Source organism: Chrysemys picta, chromosome 11 (genome assembly GCF_011386835.1).
Source record: "Chrysemys picta bellii isolate R12L10 chromosome 11, ASM1138683v2, whole genome shotgun sequence".
Lineage (NCBI taxonomy): Eukaryota > Metazoa > Chordata > Testudines > Emydidae > Chrysemys > Chrysemys picta.
This window is the reverse complement of record NC_088801.1, coordinates 41,899,294-41,922,261: the sequence shown is the minus strand read 5'-3', so window position 1 is coordinate 41,922,261 and position 22,968 is coordinate 41,899,294. Positions and strand designations below refer to the sequence as shown.

Sequence of the window (22,968 nt, the reverse complement as noted above, 5' to 3'; positions counted from 1 at the left end):
CTTCTGAATTATTAACATTTAATATAATTTCAGTTTATTTAGACTTGGTCTTTCAGAAAGCCTGTGACAAGATCCATCACCAAAGGCTTTTAAGCAAACTAAGTAGTCAAGGGATAAGAAGGAAGGTCCTCTGATGAATCAGTAACTGGTCAAAAGGTAGGAAATGCAGGGTAGGAATAAATGGTCGGTTTTCACAATAGAGAGAGATAAACAGCAGGTTCCCCCAAGGATCTGTACTGGGACCTGAGCCTTTCAGTATATTCATAAATGATCTGGAAAAGGGAGAGATCAGTGAGGAGGCAAAACTTTGCAGATGATACAAAATTACTGAAGATAGTTAAGTCCAAAGCTGCTTACAAAGAGTTACAGGGGGATCTTATTAAAGTGACAAAATTGCAGATGAAATTCAACGTTGATAAATGCAAAGTAATACATATTGGGAAAAATAATCCAACTATACATACAAACGGATGGGGTGTAAATTAACTGTTGCCACTCAAGAAAGAGATCTTGGAGTCAATTGTGGATAGTTCTCTGAACACATCCATTCAATGTGCAGTGGCACTCCAAAAAGCTAACAGAATGCTACGAGCCATTAGGAAAGGGATAGATAATAAACCAGAAAATATCACAATGCCACTATATAAATCCTTGATATGTCCACACTTTGAATACTATGTGCAGTTCTGATCATCCCCATCTCCACAAAGATCTATTAGAATTGGAAAAGGTGCAGAGAAGGGCAATGAAAATGCTCAGGGGTACGGAACAGGTTCCGTACAAGAAGAGATTAAAAAGACTGGGACATTTCATCTTAGAAAAGAGGTGACTAAGGGGGGATATGATAGAAGTCTATAAAACCATGAAAGGTGTGCAGACAGTGAATAGGGGAGTATTATTCCCCTTCACATAACACAAGAACTAGGGGTCACCCGATGAAATTAATAGGCAGCAGGTTTAAAACAAAACGAAATCATTCTTCACACAGCGCACAGTTAACCTGTGGAACCGATTGCCATGGGATGTTGTGAAAGCCAAAAAGTATAAGAGGGTTAAAACAAATGAGATAAGTTCGTGAAGGATAGGTCCATAAATGGTTATTAGCCAAAATGGTCAGGGATACAACCCCATGCTCTGGCTGTCCCTTAACCACTGACTGCCAGAAGCTAGGACAGGACGACAGTGGATGGACCATGCAAAATTGCCCTGTTCTGTTCACGTCCCCTGAAGCATCTGGCACCAACCTCTGTCAGAGGACTGGATACCAGGCTAGATTAACCATTTGTCTGACCCAGTTTGGCCATTCTTATGTTCTTATTATGTACATGTCTATCTGTTTCACCCTGGATTTCAGAAAGCAACTTAATAACTTGGCAATGTTTACTTATTTTTGTTGGTGTGAGTTGGGGGGATTTTTTGTTTGTCAGGATTGTGCTTTTGTTAGTTTGTTTTTCATGCAGAAACTAAACATAAAAACGATTCTTTTCTTCTCCTACTTGAAAAAGGATCTTGTGGGCTGTTTGCTTGAAAGCTGCTATCTTGGGTGTTACCCTGTTCCTGGTTGTTGAGAGGCAGAGCCAAATTCAGACCTGAGATAAACAGGTGTAAAGTAACTTTGTTGATTATTTAAATGGCATTTCTCCTACTTACACCAGGTATAGATTTGACCTTTCCACTTGACAGGTACTGATGGTACACATGATTTAGGAATAATTTATTTTCTATAAATAAAAGGATGTTTTTCCCATCTGAGGTGTCACAGGACACAACTGCTGCATAAGTGTTTAACACTGAGATCATGCAGTATATTCCTAAAGCTCAGATTGAAATAAAAGAGAAAACAGTTCTTCTCCTTTGTGACAATTACCTCACCCTTTGGAAACACATACCCACTCCCAATGTCAGTCCTTCCACCTCCAGTCTCTAAAGAATACCATAGTAATGTGGTATTTGTCAGGCATCCAGTGTGTCTATATAATTTAAGTGTGTTTTGCAAGAGAACATGTTACAATGTGGACATAAGAAATGTGACTTTTGGTGTAGTTGAAAATTAACATGCTGACTTGAGTGAACAATCAATGTGCTACTGACCACCCAGTAAAGCAATGCTTGGGTTTGTTTCTCATATAGCTGTGGCCCTTTGACATCACTCTGGCAGTGTAAGAGCCATGTGAAGACCCTCAAGTACATGAAAATCAGGCCATATAATAGTTTTAGTGACCAGCTTTTGTACTGTGCTCTGCAGGCAAGTTAAAAATTGTGTTCCCTAGCAGCTGTGCCACTGTGCTACACAGCAGCAAAAAGGACAACTGGGTAGGTAGTTTTCTATTTTATTAATAGATTTGAAGGTCAGATCATCAAAACTGTAATTTCAATCAGGGCCAGTCTAGTGGCTCAACATACTAATGGGGCTGTAGGTTGTAGATCTTAATGCACTCAAGAGACTGCGATCTAATTCTAAGTACTGCTGGTTGGGTCAGATTGGTTGAGTCAAATCTCAGGGCGCCAGCCCATCAGGTCACTCCTGAGAGGTTGCCTCCTGCATAGGAGGCAGAAAATAGAATACAAACCAAAAAAAAAAAAGAATTTGAGACCTTGCATTGCTGAACAAGCACAAAACAGTGCAGTCAGGGTTAGCACTGTCAAGACTTTGTGGAAGATATCTGCTACTGTGCTTTAATGTAATTTCATCAGACATACTAAATTCACTGCTGGAGCCATTGCAGGTACCATCAAGTACCAGGCAAAGGTGTTCCCTGAAAAGGGATGGGAGTATACAGCAGAGACCAAAAAGGGAAGAACAGATTGTAATTTCTCATTGTCATCTGATTTATTCTCCCAAAGCCAAACATTACAATGCAGATTGCAGTAAAAGCCACCTATGGATGCAAAGCCTGTCCCAGGAACAATCTGTGCAATCCAAAATACTTTTTTTAAAAGACAGAGAGAGAGAGTCTAGTAATTACTTAATTTTACTTATGTTAATGTGCCAAATTAAGAATTTCTGTTGACATTATAAATATATGTATTCCTTAATTATTAATGGCTTTATAAGCACTTTAAGAGCCTATAATATACTCAAATCAGTTACTGAAGCTTTATTAATATTGGGCCAGAACAAACAATCCTTACTCAGAGCCGAATGTTGCTCTCCATTACACTCGTGTAAATTTGAACTAACTCTATTACAATCATTGGATGTACTCTCGATTTACCAGCGTAAATGAGACAAGAACTGAAAGCAGTAAGTTACTCCAGGGAGTGGACAGAAGAATTTGGCCTTCTGTTTTTACTCAGGCAAAACTACCATGGAAGTCAATGGAAGATTTGCTAAAGACGATGTAAAAATTGAGCAAGGAATAGAAGATGTGGCCAAATGACAGCCGTGATCATCTCCATCTCCCAGGATAAAACCTAGGGGATAAAATTAAATTGGAGAATATGTCTGCAAGGATCTCCTGGTGGAAATTTATCCCTAATCATTCCATGCAGCAGATTTGGGGGCAGGAGGGGATGGAGGTGCCGCCCTTCAGAACAGGCATCAGGCTCACCACAAACCCTGTGGATTGCCCAGACTCTGTACAGAATCCAGCCACCTGGCAGGAGGCCATCTGTGTAGAGACACGCTTCTTATGAGCCAGTTCTGAGGTTCCCTTAGATTTATTTCTGTTCTGTAGCAGCCTTGCTCTGATGGAGTCTGTTGTCCAGATTCCAGCAGTCTGTGGGTCTCCATTACAGAAAGATAATAGAGCCTGGAGCTGCATTACCTTTCCATGCTTAATTTCATTGGGCTGAGTACATCCCTTCATCCTGTCTCCATCTTCAGTGTACCCATTTTTGCTATTACCTCTTCCCTCCTTCTCCATGCACTCCATGGGGAGGGAGGATTCTGCTGCAGAAGCAACTGAACATTTGTTCTATGCAGGCAAGGTGTGATCTATGTGCAGAGGGTCCCCTCCATGAGAGCCAGATGAAGGCATGGACACTACCAGGCCCTTGCCCTGGAGTTGTGTGATAACACCAAAATCTCAACTTCAACTTAAAAACAAAAGCAAGTTTCTAGCCCCCTTTTGGTTGCAAAGAAAATGTTGAAAATGTGACCAGCGTGTTCCTGGCAGCAATGTTGTCTGCCTGAGTCTGCAAACAGCCTGTAACAGTAGGTCTAAGAGCTACTAACTGTCACATGCCTCTCTATAGGATGTTAACTCCAGGATCCACTCTACATGTGGCAGGAAGAGAAGCGAGCAACAGGCCTGACTCTCCCACCAAAGCAATTACGCCCTGGCTGCTGGGGTAAGTACTGGGAGTCTCCCCTGCTATCACTCCTGCTTCTCTGGGCTCTGTGCTCCAGCTCCGTTGGGGTGGAGCCAGGGAGACTCTGTCATGGTATGCCTAGAACCCTGGATTGCTCTGATATATTTCTGCCCGCCATGCACAGATCAGGGCAGATCATAATAGCAGCAAACAACAATCTTTTGTAATTATACAGCACCCATAAATATAGAGCACCTCCATGAGGCTATGGGTATAGGTAGCAGGAAAAAACAAATAGTTGAGGCTTCAGTCCAGCAAAACCCTTAATGTGTCTCTCATAAGCAGTAACACTAAAGTCAATGGGGCTAAGTTATGCCTGGGATAAGTATGTCACTGGATGTGGTTATTTTATGTAAAAAAAAGGAGAGTGCTTCGGCTAAGCAAAGAGAAATTAAAGCAAGACACTAGACAGAAACATGTAGATGAAATGTGAGCGAAAGATCCGAAAGGCATGGAACCTTCACAAATGCAGAGATAACATTGCTCCCTCCCAGTGCGAACTTGCAGCACACGAGGCAGATAGAATGGCCTCTGCCATTTTGGTCATACTGTGCATAAATAGGAAATAGGGGTAACAAACATGTACCCCTCAGAATAGGTAGATACAAACAACTGGGGGAAGGTCTGGCAGACAGGAAGTGGTGAGGGAGGGAGAACACAAGTAAAATGCTTAGTGCCTTTCTTTTATTTACATTTGTCCCCTGGCAGGGTGTTTCTCTGTAAACATTACCACCAAACGCTCTTATTCCTGTTCAAGTCAGTATTTTATTGAAGGAATTTAAAGAGATGCTAAAACTAGTCTCTGGAAAACACGTTAAAAACCCCATATGGGCTTCATATTTTCTTCAAAGTAGACTGAGCACCCCAGGAACTCCTGCACTGTCACCAAAACAAATCCAAACAGCATCTTTTAAAATTCATATAATTGAAAGGAGCAATGAAGATTGATGCTTAAAAGAGTCAAAGATAGTCTTTACAAAACAGTGACAGAGGATGAAATATCGAATTAAGCCTGTAGTTCTGGCACAAACCAGCAATATCAGGGCAATGGAACACACCACATATTGCAAAATATACCATTCTGTTTGTCAGACTAATTAGAGAGGCAGCCAGTAGCACCGCTAGGGTTCTGTCAACATTTCCACAATAAAACCCTCTTTTCAGGGGTTTATAATGTGGCTGTAAAAATTAGCTTCAGGCTGAAACTTGGCACGCAAGGGTTCACCCCAGCAGCAAGGGGTCTGTGCATGTGTATTTGTGTGTGTGGTTTGTTGATTGTTTTTTAAATACAAAATGTCATTACAATCAGTTTTGTCAGTTCTTAGAAGACAGTAATAAAATTAATACATTTTTAATCTTACTTTCTTTGTCAGTTTCTTACAAAAATGGTTAATCGTTAAATGCACATATATAAAGAAATAGATATGCAGCTGTCAGGCTGGTGATACGTTTTTTTATTTTAAATTAAACTGTCTGAATTACTGATACTTGGAAAGCAAGGAACTGCACAAGCATGTTGACGTTCTTTCACAGGGCTTGATCCTGATTCTGTTAAGTGGGAAAACTCCCATGGACTTCATTGGCAACATCATTGGATCCATAATGGACTGCGCTGAATAAGGGGGTTGGCATGCAGCCACCGAGCCCTTACAGGGGCTTGGGGTGATTGTGCCTAATATATATAATGCCTCCATGTACTCCTGGAGAGTGCATCCAACAATGCACTAAACATGTAAAAGGAGAAAGTGCCTGGGGTCCTCTCCAGCTTTGCATATAACAGTATTAATGTCAACCCTTGTTAGGCCTCTATTATGGATCAAACCAAAGGCAGTCTAACAATGTTCTATGGTACAGATCTGCTTATTAATACTTCCATATTATGGATGGACACAATGTATCATGTCAAAAATCTGCTTATTATATCTGCATAGGTTGAAGCCAGTTGAATAGCAGCAGGGCTTTTATTAATGCTTGCAAATGCTTCTGTTTCAGTGTCTGCCATGATCCAGGCAAGGTGCTCTGAGACTCACCACACTTATTTCCATGTACAACTGCAGCACACAGACAGAAGTGGAAGTATTTGGAAAGAAATCAGAAGGGATGGTAGTAAAATTGATGTCATTTCCTTCACCTCTTTTTCCTCAGTAGGGCTTTCATCATTCTACCATTTTTTAGCTTTGTTGATTGATTTTCCCCCCTAATTTTTCCTTCTAGTTTAGGCATTTTAAAATAAATTTAATTTTTTCACAAATTGATTATTAAACATATGCAGGTCAAAAAATCAGTCCCGGAAACCCAATACTGCTGTCCCCAGTAGCAGCCACTTAAGGGAAGTACTTCAAAGACACATAGGGAGAGGAACAGACCATCAATAGACACTAACATATTCCTAAAATCATTCTTCAGCATAAGTGTCATGAAGAAAACGAACAATCCACTTCCAGTATTCGTCAATCAATGAACAGTTGAGGATTAAAATTAATATTATAGAATAACCAATTATCAGCCTGAAAAAAAATTCCCATGTCCATTCATCATGGGCTTGTTCCTCCAAGGGGTGGGTAAGGTTTAAGACAGGGAGAACAGCTCTGAGCTACCACGAGGCTTCTTGAGCATGGTGCTTCGTTGCTTCGTTACTTCACTTTCTGTACCGTGACTAAGCCAAGGACTGATGTGCAGGCAAGAACACTGTACCCAGCACACTTCATGAAGCCCTTCGGAGCTGGCTGTGAGATTTGTTGTTTGCTCAGAACCCTTGGAAGCTATTCTCCATCACTGTCTGGCTCTCATGTAGAGCTGGACTTTGGACCCACGAAGCCTGGCTCCCCCTTATCCCTTCCGACACCCGGGATCTAGTTCCACCGTTTATTTTCTTTAAAAGTAAGTTTCTAGCTCTTTTTCTTGCCAAGATTTCCTCAAGACTATGAGCAACCAGTGCACGTAAATCAACCAAGTAAACCAATGCACACTGATCAGTAGGCTCTGAAAATCACTGATGATTTTTGTCCTAAGGTTATGCTGGTTGGCACCATCTTCCTAGCTGCCTCTACAATCAGTTTCTTCTAAATTCAGTCATGCCTATTGCCAAGTAGGAGGGCAGTCAAAGGAATTGAAAACCCTAAGGATCTCTATCCTAGCAGTTGTCAAACTGTGGGTCAGGACCCCAAAGTGAGTCGTGACCCCATTTTAATGGGATTGCCAGAGCTGGCGTTAGAATTGCTGGGGTCCAGGGCTGAAGCCCGAGCCCCACCACCTGGGGACAAAGCCCGAGCCTCACCGCCCGGGGCCAAAGCCTGAAAGCTTCAGCCCTGGGTGGTGGGGCTCAGGTTACAGGCCCCCCATCTGGGGCTGAAGCCCTTGGGTTTTGGCTTTGGCCCCCCTGCCCAGGGCAGTGGAGCTCGGGCAGGCTCAGGCTTCATTCCCCCCTCCTGGGGTCATGTAGTAATTTTTGTTGTTAGAAAGGGGTTGTGATGTTGCAATGAAGTTTGAGAAGCCCTGCTATCCACATTATTTGTATTCACTGCCCTGGCCATGTCTGACTGCTGGCCATCCTCACACCCACTTTCCCCGACACACCAGAGCTTACTTCAGTGTGGGACTAGAATATTTTCGCCCATTGATGAGTACTGTACACATTACCCGATGCTACCAGTCAGATCTTGTGAGGTGGTGAACACCTCCAGTCAAGTTTTCCTAGATGGGGCCTTCTGCTCTACTTTCAACAATGCTCAGCAGCCTGCGGGATCAAGTCCTGCATTCTAAGATCTCAGGACTAAACTAGATGCTGTCACCAAGGAAGAAAAGTGACTTGATTCGTTACCAGTTTGTAAAATCTGTAAGTCGATCAAGGAAACTGGAGAAGTGATTGTCCCATTTGACTTGAAAATGACAAAGATTAATAAAAACTAACCATTCCTTTGTTATAATTCAGGAATACCATTTGTGAATGTTTTCCTGCAAGTTATTGTGGTTTGCACTACCTCAGGATACAGCCATGTCTTATAGTCCCCAAACACAGCATCATTGTGTTCTAAGAGGTACTTATATGGCTCCCCTTTCCATTGTATCTGAGCACCTGACAATATACTGATCCTCAGAATACTTGTGAGGGAAGGCAGTGCTACTGGCCCCATTTTATACAGGCAAAACTGAGGTCCAGAGAAACTCTATAACGTGCCCAAGGTCACAAAGGAAACCTGCGGTGGAGCAAAGATTGAACTCGGCACTGCTGAGTCCCAGGCTCATACCTGAAACATGGAACCAGCCCACCTCTCTAAGGACCTAATCTTGATCCAGAAGAAAATTAAAAGTTGTAAGAAAAGTAATTTTGTGCAGTTCTTCAGCCTTTGGGAAAGTACCCCATTTTCACCATTGGGAAGGGGTCAGGTTAAATTAGGAGTATTAAATAGCTGGACTCAATAAGAAATCATTTAATACTAGAGGAATGGACTCCGTTATTAATACTTACCTGAGATAAATCCTAAACAGCTGTAAGAGTAATTTATCAACAATATCCCCAGGTCTCTTAAGCAGAAAGATAAAGAAGAATGCATTCAAATGTTAGCTTTCCATGTTTTCCACTCTCCATCTTAATGATACACTAGCCTGATCAATGACCTGAACAATGGGTTTGGGGAAAACAAAGAAAAAAAGAAAGCAGATTTATTTGAAATCTCACTTTCCTCTTTCTGCAAAGTAGTGGTGACTTGCTGAAACTGAAACTCTGCTTCTTTGCTGTCTTGTGAGTGCACTGATTACCGCCAGCTTCGAGTGTTAGCATCTGACTAAAGCCAACAATAGACAAGAAGATGCAGGTTTTTTACAGTAAGGGCATATCACCACAGCCCTGCACTGGGGGCAATGCAGAGGTTCAGCCCTCTGAACGAGCTCTGAGGGGGTTAGGCCTGAAGACCCGTGGGGTGTTGGGGAGTGTGGGAGAACAATGCTATTGCACCCACTCCTCTGTGTGCCCAGTCAACTCTGCTGGCCAGTGCAGTGCGATGAGACTGTTGGTCCCACCCCCTTTTAGATGCTAGTGCCTTTTGTTGCAGATGCCAGTAGCTTTCACTTCCTCCCATACCTTCTTACACCCTCTTCAGAGGGTGCCAGATAGCTATAGGGGTGCTAGGTGTTGGTGAGCTTCGGAGAGGTAGCTAAGAGCATCACTTGGTTTTCTTAAGATATTAGCAGCTGCACAGAAGCTTGGGATGTTGGTCAATCCCAGACAATCAGTGGGAATAGCTGAGCAGGGGAGCGGAAGGCTTTTCAGAATTGCTGTTAAAGCAAGAGCAATGAAGGTAGCATGAAGGCCTTTGCTTGAATTGGAGGAACCCTCTACAATGGGCCTCCGTGCAGTGGTGGCAGGGATTAAGGAATACAGTGTGTAAGAAGAACTACAAGAGAAGGGGATGACAGACCACTTCCGAAAGACACCAAAGATAAGGTGGGGTCTGTACGCTGTTGATGTGTAGGGTGACCAGATGTCCCAATTTTATAGGGACAGTCTCAATATTTGGGGCTTTTTCTTATATAGATATCTATTACCCCCCACTCCCTGTCCCGATTTTTTACCCTTGCTATCTGGTCACCCTATTGATGTGCAACATGGATTTTTCTGATTATTACTGAGAATATTTGGATTCGTAACTCAGGGCTGATAGTTTGCCATAGAAGACATTTCTCATCCAGTTGGCATATCTCTGTTTCTGTACTACTTCATTTGGTAGACACTGATTCCTTTCCCTCTCCCCTAACCTTATGCTATATTTTAAACAGCTCAAGCCCCAGCATAGCTGTCTGCCCTTTACTTCTGTGATTGCACAGCAGTATCCTCAATGATTTCAGCAAGAACTCACACAGCTTGGCTGAGAATGGGCCAAATTCTGCCTGGAGTGACTTCACTGGAGTTACATGGCTGTGAAGAAGGCAAAATTTAGGCCAGAATGATCATTGTTTACTCGAGAACAGCAGAGATAGATCACACATTAGCCAGAGTCAGAGGTAACATAAGATATAAATCAGTGCAAGTGACTACTGCAAATTGGTGTAAATTACATGCTGAGAAGGGCAGGGTCATAGCATAACCAACAGGAAGGTTTCTCTACCCATGCCCCAGATTCAAACCATTATTGAGTTTGTGCAAGTCAGACCATCATAGTCTTCACACTGCCCCAACCTAACCCGACTACGTTGACTTATTCCAGCCTTCAACCATGTAACTTACCATAAATGTCAATTCTATAGTTGGGCTCTGTCTTTTGGGTGTGTCACATGAGTATGGGTGGCTTTAAAAAAACTGGGAAGACTGAGTGGCTGATTTAAAAAACAAATTGTGTTGCTATTGCTCACTAGAGTCTAACGACTTTAAACTGGCCATATTTAGGATATATATATATATATATTCATACTTCTAATATTAATAATAATGTTGAATTGCTATCTTTGCCACTTGGAATGTTCCTCTGTTATAATACTTCTAGGGCACTTAAAATAAAACATATATTGGTGACATGGAATCTCCTCAGAGCCAGGAGGAAATACCATAACAAGCAGCATCACAGGAATCAGCATATCTGGTTGCCTTTTTTGAAATTTTCCATCATTGTACTATGCCATATTACATTGCCCAGAAAGTTTTTATGCATCACCCCATCAATTAATATATTTTGAACATACCCAACTCACCACTGGTGGAAGAAGGAGCAACTCCACTGAAGTCAGGGGAAAGTCAGCTCCTTAGACCAGCGGTGAAATTGGCCCATTGTCTTTGAACAAATCTATTTTATATATATAAACTAGATACACTGGCTCATAAAACTCTCCTTTTTCTGATTCCTAGTTTTCACTCCTCTGGTGATGAGCACAAGCTAAATTATACAAAGTAATATAAATCTGATGCTACTTATGGTTAAGCTAATTGTAATACACCCTCCTGTGAATGTTAACACTTTTTGTCTCACTATACATGTAGTTACATGTATATAAATATAGGTAGATAATTTTAATCAAATGCATATTATAAAGGTTGCCTTGTGCCAACCAGAAAGTATTTAAATATTTGGAATTGCCTCTTCCCGTTACCCCCTCCCCTAGTCTACAGGCCAACTTTAAGCTAATCCTAACCTTACCTTTAGTTGTCAGCCTTGCCCTGCTTTTCATGCACTTCATATGAAGGAAAGGCAAGTAGATGAGAATGAAAGACAGAATCACATAAATACCTGGAAATGTCTGAGATGAGGCACACCATAGAGAGGACAGCAACTGCCCAGTGAGCATTCAGCTTTTTCGTTTGCCTGTTTTATGGAAAGTTACATGAAAGCTCCACTCTTCACTGTCTGTGCTTTGTACTAGGCATCCTTTGCTTTTAAATGTATGCGTCATCATTGAGAAATACCATATGAGACATTCATTGCACTAACAATAAATAATCATTTAAAAAGCTTTCCTGTGTGTCATATGGGCCATTGGTAGATAGGAAAATGCTGTCCTGAAAAAAACCTGTACATAGACACCAGCATATTTTGTATAAATATTTCAAATACTCTCCCCCCCTCATACCTGTGTGAAAACAGAAATTTTATAATTGCTCATTAGTAAATAGATGGACAGGCAGCAAAGGGGAGGGACAAACAGCCCTATAGACGACAGATCTGTATAGATTGTTGTTAGCATGCCAGATCTTATTACAGAACAGTGGGAGGCCTTGTACACTATGTACTGACTCTATGGGGACCACCACATTTAAAACAAGATGAAAAAATGTGATTTGAAAAACCCCTCATGGGCAGTCTTCAAAGGCACAGACAGGTTCTGACTGGATTAACATTTATTGACTGTTTAAGCTGGCTTTTTTGCTTCAGGACAGAGATACATGAGTTTAATTGCAGAGGCTGTTCTGCCAACTGATCACCAGAGTGGCAACCAAAGCTTTACTAATCGGTCCTTCATTAAAGAAAAGTCTCTATTACAAAGCAAATTAAGCATGCTCTGATCCTAACCTACAGGTCCAATGGTATTACAGCAAAGTTTAAGCTGTTAGAGCACTGAAAAACTTATTAAGCTTTAGCGCTGAGATAGCACTTTTGTATTGATTTTACAATACACAGGTATTATGATTTATGGAGTGCTAGTGTCACTCTAACAAGCTGAAGGACACACAATATCATCTCCAACATCATTAAAATTCAGAAGCCTCTAGAACTAACTCATCAACCACTGTACATTGTCATACACTCTAGAGCTATATTCTAGTTTTTAAATGCACTAAGCTTTTGGGGTAGTTGTCTCCTTGGATAGTTTAAACAAAAAAAAACAAAAACAAAAACAGAGATCAAACTTCCCATATGTGTTAAATATTAACTAGCTAATTACATATGCCTAACTCATTTAACAAAAGAGCACTGAACACCATTATTTAATACTGACCACAATAATCAAAATGGCATTTTCACTCTTCCTGTGTTACCTGTGTGTATAGATGAATAATAGTGCATTAGTTCAGATTGATCCTGCTGGAAAATAAAACTTCTTATTTCAATTGAAAAGAGCTAAACAAGAACATCATGTTATTTTATCCCACTCTATATCAGATGGATGAAATAACAGGTTCATAAGTCTCCATCCTGTCACAGTCTGAAAATACCATCACCTGCCGTCCCCTCCCAAGTGAACTTCTCACATCTTTTCCCAGCAAAAAGTCTACATGTCAATATAGTACCTTAAAAATGAGAGATAGGGGATAGGAAATGAGAGAAAACAGCCTGATATAAACAAAATACACAAAGGGTGTGAGGATGCTTTAGACTTATTCACACAGTATGTGTTAAGTCAAAAGCTAATCTTGCAACAGACTCTGCTTTGCTTCACCTTGTAAGAGTTGTGATGCAATCTTCTAACTCCTGCAAATAACTTCAGTCTGGGGACTGCACCCACTGTAGATCCCCTTTCTCCTTCCCTCGCTCTCACTGCCTCTCCTTTGCACTCTCCCTCTCTGGCCACATACTGTATACTGTAAATAATCATGAGTAAATTGTATAAATAGTTCTGTGATACACTGGAGACCCCTATTGGTCAGACAGTGAAAACAACAGTATGAGCAGTTAAATGATTTAACTGTATCTACTGATGCTTTGCACTTTGTGTACTGTAGGACTGAAAGCAGCATTACTTTGCTATTTTGGTGTGTAATATATACCCAGTTTTGCACAATATATAATTGTTGATTTAGCAAACTCTTTGACTGAAACAAGTATTGGCCAGTATACATGGCAAAAAATAGCTAAATCAAAATGTGGTGTTCCAAAACTTCACTGCAGTCAGGAGATGTCAAGAGCTATACTAAACACAGCTAAATGCAGCACTGTCATTATACCATTACTGTAGGTATTAACCAGGATTACTATGACATCCCAACACGCTGCAGCTGTATGAATAAGGGCTGTAGGACTGAGCTCTGTCCTTTGCTGTCATAGCTTTGACACTGATATTTATTGAGGACCTATATAGGTCTGTGACTTGTGTTACTTCAAAATAAATAGATGTTAAACATCAGTATGAACTGTGGATTACACTTCAGCAAAACTTTAAGATACAATTGGAATCTAAATATTCACCAACGGCTGATTTCTGCCATCCTGTCTCACAATGAGTAGTTCTTTACTGGGCGAGGAGTCCCTTTGACATCCATAGCAATACAAAAAGGCTAAGGTATAAGTCAGTGTGAGTAAGGGCATCAGAATTGGGACACAAGTGATTTTGCATGTGATGATTTCTCATCACATAATCTTAAATGAGAGGACGTGGCAGGAGCTGTGGGGAAGAAGAGACAGAAAATTAAACCATACCATAGAGGGAATTCTCTAAAAAGTTTCCTCCCTCTTTTTAGGTGCTTGCCACTCTATTGATCAGAGTAATACTAGTTGAATAGGTTGGGGCCTGATTCTACTTTTATTTAAGTTAATGGGAGTTTTGCCATTGACCTCAAGAGAGGAGAAGCAGGCTCTTGATGACTTAGTGTAATCATCCCATTTTAATGGGCGAAGATTTGAATGCACACACTTCCTGATAATGAAAAATTTGCCATATATTCATGCACAGACAAAAAAATAATAACCCCCCGTCAAGGTCAAAATATACTCCTGAATGTGGACCATATCAGAATACACACACTATACAATTTTAGTTTGGGTTGCCTCTTTAAGAGAAGCAAACCCTGAAATACTAAAAACAAAATATTTTTGTATTTTTCAAACTTAAGTCAAAAATGTCTATATTTATAGTATTACAACTGCTACTGCCTTACCTCTCTTCTGGACGAGCAAAGCAAAGTTCATGTTCTTCCAGCTGATGGGGTGGATATTTTAGTAGAGATGCAACTTCTGCATTCTCTTACTGGTATCTAAACACAGAAAACCATTCTTCCTTTTTATTTCTTAGATGCTGTAATTTTCTAAACAACGCTGCTCTGAGTTTACAAAGTGGAAGAATATTTGTAGCTATTTAAACTGAAGTAATTTTTGACTGGATGAAATAATTTACCTTTATAAACCACTGTTTTGTTAAGGTACTTACAGCACTAAGGAGTCAATAGCTACAGATAAAATCCCTGACCCTGGACTCTGTGTAGTCATTTACACCAGTGCTACCACATCAGCCACCCAGCCTTCTTGCACTGGTGGGTACAAGACAGCATAGGACAGTTGAGAATTGGGCCCATTCTTTTTAATAAATACAGTGAAAGATACAAAGTACTATTTAAGAATAATTTTTCTTTCTTTTTACATACATTTCTCACTGGTTACTGTATTTCTTACCACGGCTGTTTTTACAAAATGTTGTCTGTTTACAAGATACGCACTTCAATCCTAGTCAAAATACAATAATCTAGTTGTTCTGCAACTTCTGGCTGTTATGCATGCATAGCTTCCATTGTAGGCCACGGAATATCTCATGTGAAAAGACTGCATGATCAAGCTAAGCGGATGGCTAAGCTTATTGTTAAGAGTTCTTTACTATTGTACTGAATGAATGTCAAGATGTTCTGTGTTAACAGAACCTTTTAATACACTGTATGCTCCTGTTGATGCATACCCCGGCATACATTTTTTACCAAAAATCTGACTTACCTGAACATTTCTTTTAGCTTTCAATACATTTGAAAATTCTAATACCAAGTATTTCCTAGATCTTTTTTTCCTAAACAAACTAAGAAATTGTATTATATGTCAGCATTAAGATGGTTTTGATAGCAAATCCACTGCAATACATTTTGCTCTAGACCATGTTTCTAGACCAAAGCAATTTGCCAACTAGCTAACTACCTCAGCATAAACACTGGAGTGCTCCTGCTGGGTCCTGAAAATCCTGCTTGTCTGCAAGTGCACAATATACAAGGAAAATCTCCATAAACCTCAGTGCCACAGTTGAATACAAACACTCCTCAGGTCCTGCTGTGACTTGGCATACCCCATTGGACAGCTGGAAAATGAGAAGAAAGGAGCTGCTGCCAATAACATGTTACAAGGGATTTTCAATGCAAAGTTTCCTGGAAACAGGCAGCAACTGACATTATTATTTTCTAGAGGATATTGATAATGATATATGGGATATATACAATGATAAGTGTTGTATTTGATATATACTGGACATGATATATAGTAAAGCATCATGTCAGTCAATGCTTACCTGATACCATTTGTATGCTCAAACAATGAATTAGGCAGTGAAAAATATGAATACAATTCATCCGAGCCTTATGTTTTGCCTAATATAATTCTGGAAATCAGTATTGCCCTAAATGACATTTTATTATGTGTATCAATAAGATTTAGCATACTAGGGTCTAACACCTTTGCAGCTGCAGTGTACTGTGGATAGATTGCACACAGTAACTCTTTCTTTTTTTCTTGGAGCCATTTGCAGTGAAATGCTACCAGCGATCATTAAAAAAAGATTGCTCATTTTATGTAGCTTGAATATATAAAATGGTACTTATCTGCATTCCACTGTAAAGAATGCTTGAAAGACAATTCAAAGATACAAATGAAACTGAGCTAAAGCAGGGATCTACACACTCCATAACAATTAGTCTACTGTAATATAATTTTTAATGCAAAGAAGCTATATTTTCTAATTCTAGCTAAAAGCCCTGCATGCTGTATGTGTTATAATAAATTCATGCAATAAAAATAGGTACACTTTATCCCATAAAGAAGCTTATTAACCAGACTGCTAGTGCTGCAAAATCCAGCATACAGTAAACAATACTTTTTTCTGTTAGAATAATGATGCATAGTTTATTCTTTTATACTGTGCAGCACTTGGGGACCACATCCATTTACCAAAATAATACCAAATTAGTACTGTAAATATTGAAATCAGACCTTTCAGACTAACCAGTGGCCTAATTTTCTCTTCAATCTGCTCTTAATCTCAATTCATCAATAACGCTGCCTTATTATAGGACTTTGACAGCAAGCTAGGGCTTTTGATAAATTATACATCTCAAGCCAGATTTAAAATTTGAAGCTCAAGTGCTAATTATCTGTACAGGCCTAGTTAATAACGAGATTTCTTGTTAAGTATCTGATCACAGCATGGGCATCATTTGTCAAGAACCTCAAGTCTACCTTGGAGACTAGCTCTTCGAATTCTCCCTTGCCTACCATATGTAAAATTGGGATCTTTGTTTCTATAATAACCTTTTATTAGGAAGCTGACATAATGATTAAGTTCGTTGTAGACACATACAATGAATTAGACAATTACCCTTGCTGCTTTAAACTACTCAGGCTCCTAGCAAGACAAAATAATTAATATTGAATTTTAATTTGATGTGTTCCACATTTAAACCCCAATTTGCAAAGTACACCTGGAAAGCTGCCGCTGTTTTCTTGCAGTTTGTGCTGATGAAATAAAGGCTCCTGCAGTTTGAATGTAAAAGCACAGAAGGCATGATGCACCACAATCACTTCTCAGTGGAGCAAAGAATTTTCTAGCATTAATGGGAAAGGTAATTACCTAGGTCTAACTTTATAGCCTTTTCTCTAATGAAACTATAATCTCCCAGGCCTACATAGTTTAAGCATTTACATGATTTTAACGATTTCACTGCCGTAACGGTTGTCATACAGTCCTTTAAAAACTCAGTGCCTTAAAGATGCTAATTATATTTCTATATTTTTATTATTGAAATAAAAATGGATTGGGTGAAGTGAGAGAATTATAATAAAAACAGCCAGGTGCTGAGTTTCTTATGTGGGCAAAAGAAAACCAAAAAAACACTGATGCTTGCTTGTAGGGGAAAAAAGGCCCAAGAGCTTTCATGACTGTACCTGTTAACTACGGTAAATGGTTTAATTCCTTTGAGCTTTACTACTGTGGCTAAACACAATGCACTCTGAGGGCCCCACTCCAAATTCAGGCAAAACTCCCATTGGGCCAAACCAGGCAGTCTTTCCCTTATTAAAAAACAAACTGACTATTTTCTAGAATAATTACCTACAATATGGCTATTGTAAGGTGCAATGATGGACCAGTGCTGTCAAATATTGTGGTACTTATTATAATGGTTGCTCTGTCCTTGCAGGCAAAATTTCCACTGATGTCAGCAAGAGTTTTTCGTATGTAAGGATGAAGTTAGCTCGGTAGGATCTGATGAAGTGGGACAGTTGCCTGAGGAAGGACTTCAGGATTGAATGGGCCATTCAATACACATGGTGTATTCTCATATCCTGTAATGTGAATGCAACATTTGCAACTATGCAATTAAAGACAGCATAAGGGTCTCCAGACTTCAGAATCTTGGCTCATTGTCTGCAGGGACTGGGAAGGGATTTCCTCTTATCTTACATCATCAACCATTCTTGGCCCATTGCAGGACTAATGTTGCTTCTGCACCTCTCCACTGGCTTCTCTATCATGACGAAAGATTTGGCTGGAATCTCAGCCTCACTTCAGATGAACATGCAGGCTGGCAAGGGAATGATATTATTAGCAAAGTTTGCCTCCTCAGCAAACTCACTGCCCGGATTGGACCCGCCAGCACGTGCCATCCCCTCTGGCTTTCTCTGAGGTTTTTACTCTGATTGGTTGTTACTGTAGTTTCTCTAGCCTTCAGGTGAGAGTGCAGCATTCAACAGTTCATGGAGGTCAAACCAATTTAATCTTAGCCTTTTATCTGTATTTGAGATCCTCGGGATGTTTGGGGCTCTAAATGAACAAAGTAGTCACTATTCCAAACTCTACAGGTTAAACTAATGTGATATTTATCATCATGGCACGGCATTAGTCTCTTAATCATTCATATGCCAGCTAAAGATGGGACTCAGGTGCAAAGTTTGGCTCCATTTCAAGATATGAGTTTCCCCAAAGTACAGGTCTCTTTCAGGCCCATCTCTAATGCAAACAATCTTGTGGTTTTTACCAGTGTAAAACCATCTTAAAATGACAAATATAAATGACAAAACCAAGTGCAACTATACCAGCAACTATACCTGTGCTAATGGAAATGTGAGTCTGAGGGCTATTTATCACTGAATTTTTCTAATGTATCACAGGGACAGAAATGCAATGGGATGCAGTATAAAGAAGAACAGGAGTACTTGTGGCACCTTAGAGACTAACAAATTTATTTGAGCATAAGCTTTCATGGGCTACAGTGCACTTCTTCGGATGTAGCCCACGAAAGCTTATGCTGAAATAAATTTGTTAGTCTCTAAGGTGCCACAAGTACTCCTGTTCTTTTTGCGGATACAGACTAACACGGCTGCTACTCTGAAACCTGTCAATATAAAGAAGATTGATACACTGGTTTAAGACCTTTTGCATTATTTGCTTTTTTACACATTCTGAAAGGTAGATCGGGGCTCTGTTCCTTACTGTAATGGTGTATGTACTGCCCTTTACAAGGGCTACAAGGCAAGTATGGCCCTGGTCCCATTTCATCCCATTTCAAGGGCATTCTGGAGGATGTAGACTGATGGGCGATGTAGTCCATGTGCCGTGTGACTGCAGGCTGACAGTATATTAGGCAAGATTCTTGTCGAGGCAAGACCTTGGGGAAGGCTTTTAATCAAGCGAGCTAGAGAAGCATGGGAGTAGAGGCTGTGAAGTGAGTGAAAGAAGAGGTTGTGGATGAAGCAGCATAGAGGGCTTGGAAGAGGAACTGAGCTCTAGCTTCCTGCTTTGGGGCTGATGGTTGGTGCTACTAGAGAGGATGAGAGAATGTCCCCATTATAACTTCTGTATTAACAAGAGGAAGACTAGACAAGACCCTTGGAAAAACAATAATTAAACTACTTAGCTGCTGCTATTGATGAGTCCTGCATCCAAAGAGGTGAAAGAAGGACCTGTCTAGCCTGGGAACAGTCAAGAACATAGTTCTGCTTTTTCTTTGGACTCAGGTTGAACCCCAGATGGGGAGAGCTTTTCGCTTTAGCAGGAGGGCCAAAGCACTAAAACCACAACAACTATCCAACATAAGAGGGCCGCTGCAGACCGGGGGCAAATGAGGCATAACTACATCTGATGATGGGGAGATAATATTTTATATTTACCAATCTCTGTTTCTCCTCTTCTATTTAATTCTAACACATTTCCTTTCACATGGAAGGGATGTTTGTGCTACATGCAGGCCAACTGAAACCATCGGGAGTAAGGGGGGCTTTCCAGGGGGAAATAGAAATACAAGGTTAGCTTTGAAAATGGGTATCTTACCTTACCTTCACTGACATATTGCAGGGACAACACATATGCCACACGAGCGGATAACCTTTATAGTCACAATTTCATCTATTCCCAGTGCAGTGATTCCAGAGTTCCCTGTAAAAAGCAACAAAGAGTCCTGTGGCACCTTTAAGACTAACAGATGTATTGGAGCATAAGCTTTCGTGGGTGAATACACTTCATCAGACGCAAGAGTTCCCTGATGCATCAGTTAGGTGTGCCACAGGCTGTATTACCTCTTCTGTATTACCTTTTTCTACCTTGAGATAGATGGGACACAGAGGGGGATGATGATCAATATCCTCCTAGGTGCATCCCTGGCTGATGTGCAACTACCTGCCCCCAGCCCTATGGTGTGTCCTCCAGAAAGTCCTGGGAAGAGAGGGATAGTGGTGTGGGTTTGCCTGAAATCCTTTGTCTGCAGTAGGGGAGATATCTGTGCAGGAAGGGTAACAATCTGGCCCTATATAAATGGATGGTAAGCCTTCCTAGAGGGTTAAGCAGTTTGTTTTTCTCATTCTCTTCTGTCATGTCATGCCAGCCACAGAACCCCCTGACTGGAAGGGCTGAGAGCGCCACATTACCCTGGTTACTTGGATCATTCTACACTTAAATTAAAATCTCCTCCTCCCTAAGATCTGTCCCAAGTCATTCAGCTGGATGCTTGGGTACTCCCTGGAGAATGTAAGCGAGTGATTTCTGAGTGTGCAGTGTGTGAGTGGAAATGGAGTTGCTCCACAGCCACTATTCCTGCCTAGTGGCTGTAGAAGTCACTGCAGCTGGTCCTCCCACCCTTCCCTGAGGGAGGCAGACCAGAGTAGCTACACAGTGATAGATCTTCTGGCGCTCCCCACGCCTCCCTAGTCCACCAACAAACCTCCCAGGTGTAACAGAGCACAGGGAGCTGGGCTCCATTACATGTCTGGCCTCCCCAGACCTTATCCCCTTGTATGTTAACAGAAGGCCCTCTGCACCCTTAGATGAGGGACATGATTTATTCCTTAGGGCAGAATTGTGCCATCAGATGTGTCCCAGTTTCTCTTGGTGTATGAAAAAACACACAAACCTACCTACCACTCAGTGGCTTGTGTTTTGATTTGATGTATTTAAGTATCATGTTAGTCATGCGTCTGATGAAGTGGGTATTCACCCATGAAAGCTTATGCTCCAATACATCTGTTAGTCTTAAAGGTGCCACAGGACTCTCTATTGCATGTTAGCCATGATTGACTCAATCCCAGCAGTGCTGAAGGGCAACTTTACATCTTGTATGCATTCCAGGTGGTGGTTTGGGAAAAAGTGGATTTGATTTGTCTAGAAAAAGGTGTTCAGCTCAGTGTCCAAGAAACGGAAATGGAAATGCTTCTGGCCACTAACTCGTAAGGGAGGTGTGTCTCAAGTATGCAGGTTAACCCCTCCTTGGGCGTACTGCTAGTAGATGCTGGTTCAAGACCATTTGGATTGTTTTTCTCTCACAGGCTGAAAGGTACATCTGTCCTTTGTTTTTCAGTGTCTCTATCTGTTTCTGTATTCATATTGTTGCCCCTTCTTTCAACACCAGTGTTCTGTTTCTGGCACCAGTGTTGGCCGTTGGCATATGTATGTAGCAAATTGGCTTCCCAATGAAGGAGAAATCAGCAATGTGGAGTCTAGGTATATTCGCCATGTCACTTGTGTTATTTACACTCAAAAGACCTAGAACAGAGACATTCACAAACAGCATGTAGGCAATCCTTTCTTCCAGAAATCTTAGTCCACACACCAATGCCTGGCTCACAGGATCTCTCTTTCTCAACAATTGCCCCCACATATACAGAATAAGACAGTCTGACACAGCTTCTCTACAAGAACCATTACATATCAAAACTAACATCAACACAGTACTTCTTCAAAGACTAAAAACTTGCTTACGCACTAAAAGAAAGAATTGTAAGACTGTGTAGCAGCACCATCTGGTGACTTCTGCCATAACAATATTTACTGTAATATATTTACAAGAAAAGCAAAATCACACAACTTTATCGTCCAGTTTCTGACAAAGGCCACTGATTCCTGGTATTGACCTTTGCAAGCCCCTGGTATGCCTATAACACACCTCCTGTCCACATATACAACACCTAGAAACAGCTAACAGGCATTGGCACCATCACTGCTATTGCACTTGCTCTGAGCAAATCTAGTCACTTTTGCCTCCTTCATTGGGTCAATGTACCATTGCAATGCCAGTATGGGCAGAAAGTGTTGCAGCTGTAGAATCAGTCCTCTCAATACAGTTCCTCGCTGCTCCTGCTCACAACAAAACTTTCTAAGTATAAGGATAGTTAAGTTCTGGAATCGGTTATCAGGGGAGGTAATGGAATCCCTGTCATTGGAGATTTTTAAGAGCAGAGTAGATGAACACCCATTAGGAATGTTCTAGAATTACTTGGTCCTGCCTCAGCAAAGGGAGATGGACTAGCTGACCTCTCGAGGTCATTTCTATGCTTCTCTGAAAATGCCTTTTTCCATATAGTTCTAACATATGTCAAAAATATAATGGACCAAATTCTGCTCCCCGTGCACCAATGTAAATCCAGAGCAGCTCCACTGACTTCAGTGAGGAATCCACTTTTATATTGACGCAACTGAGTGGAATTTGACCCAGTGGGCCTGGTTCATCTTTCTTGTAACATAATTGAGAAGAGGTTCATTTGGCCCAGTGAATGGCTTTGAAGAAAATGATGCTGCCTTGCTTAGTACACTTCAGCCTGTTACTACTTTAACAGTTTTGTCACAGATCACATATAAAGTCAGCATAACACCTGAATTACACTGCTACTGACTAACGCTCTTCACAAAAGAAAGAAGGTGGATTGACTTACTAACTGGTGCAGTAATTAATCTCCAAGAAGGTGGAAGATACAGCATTAAATTGGAGCTCGGGTTACAGAG

At 40.8% G+C, this 22,968-nt stretch overlaps 1 long non-coding RNA gene across 3 annotated transcripts in view; it reads left to right on the top strand.

Moving 5' to 3' along the window:
- Positions 1-9,332, top strand: part of LOC103307508 (uncharacterized) — a 278,579-nt gene extending 269,247 nt beyond the window's left edge. For all 3 annotated transcript variants that reach the window (XR_510005.3, XR_010591592.1, XR_010591591.1), the window contains 2 exons: positions 4,198-4,293; positions 6,307-9,332. This is a non-coding gene — a long non-coding RNA (uncharacterized LOC103307508). The remainder of the gene's footprint in view (positions 1-4,197; positions 4,294-6,306) is intronic.
- The last annotated feature ends 13,636 nt before the right edge of the window (positions 9,333-22,968 follow it).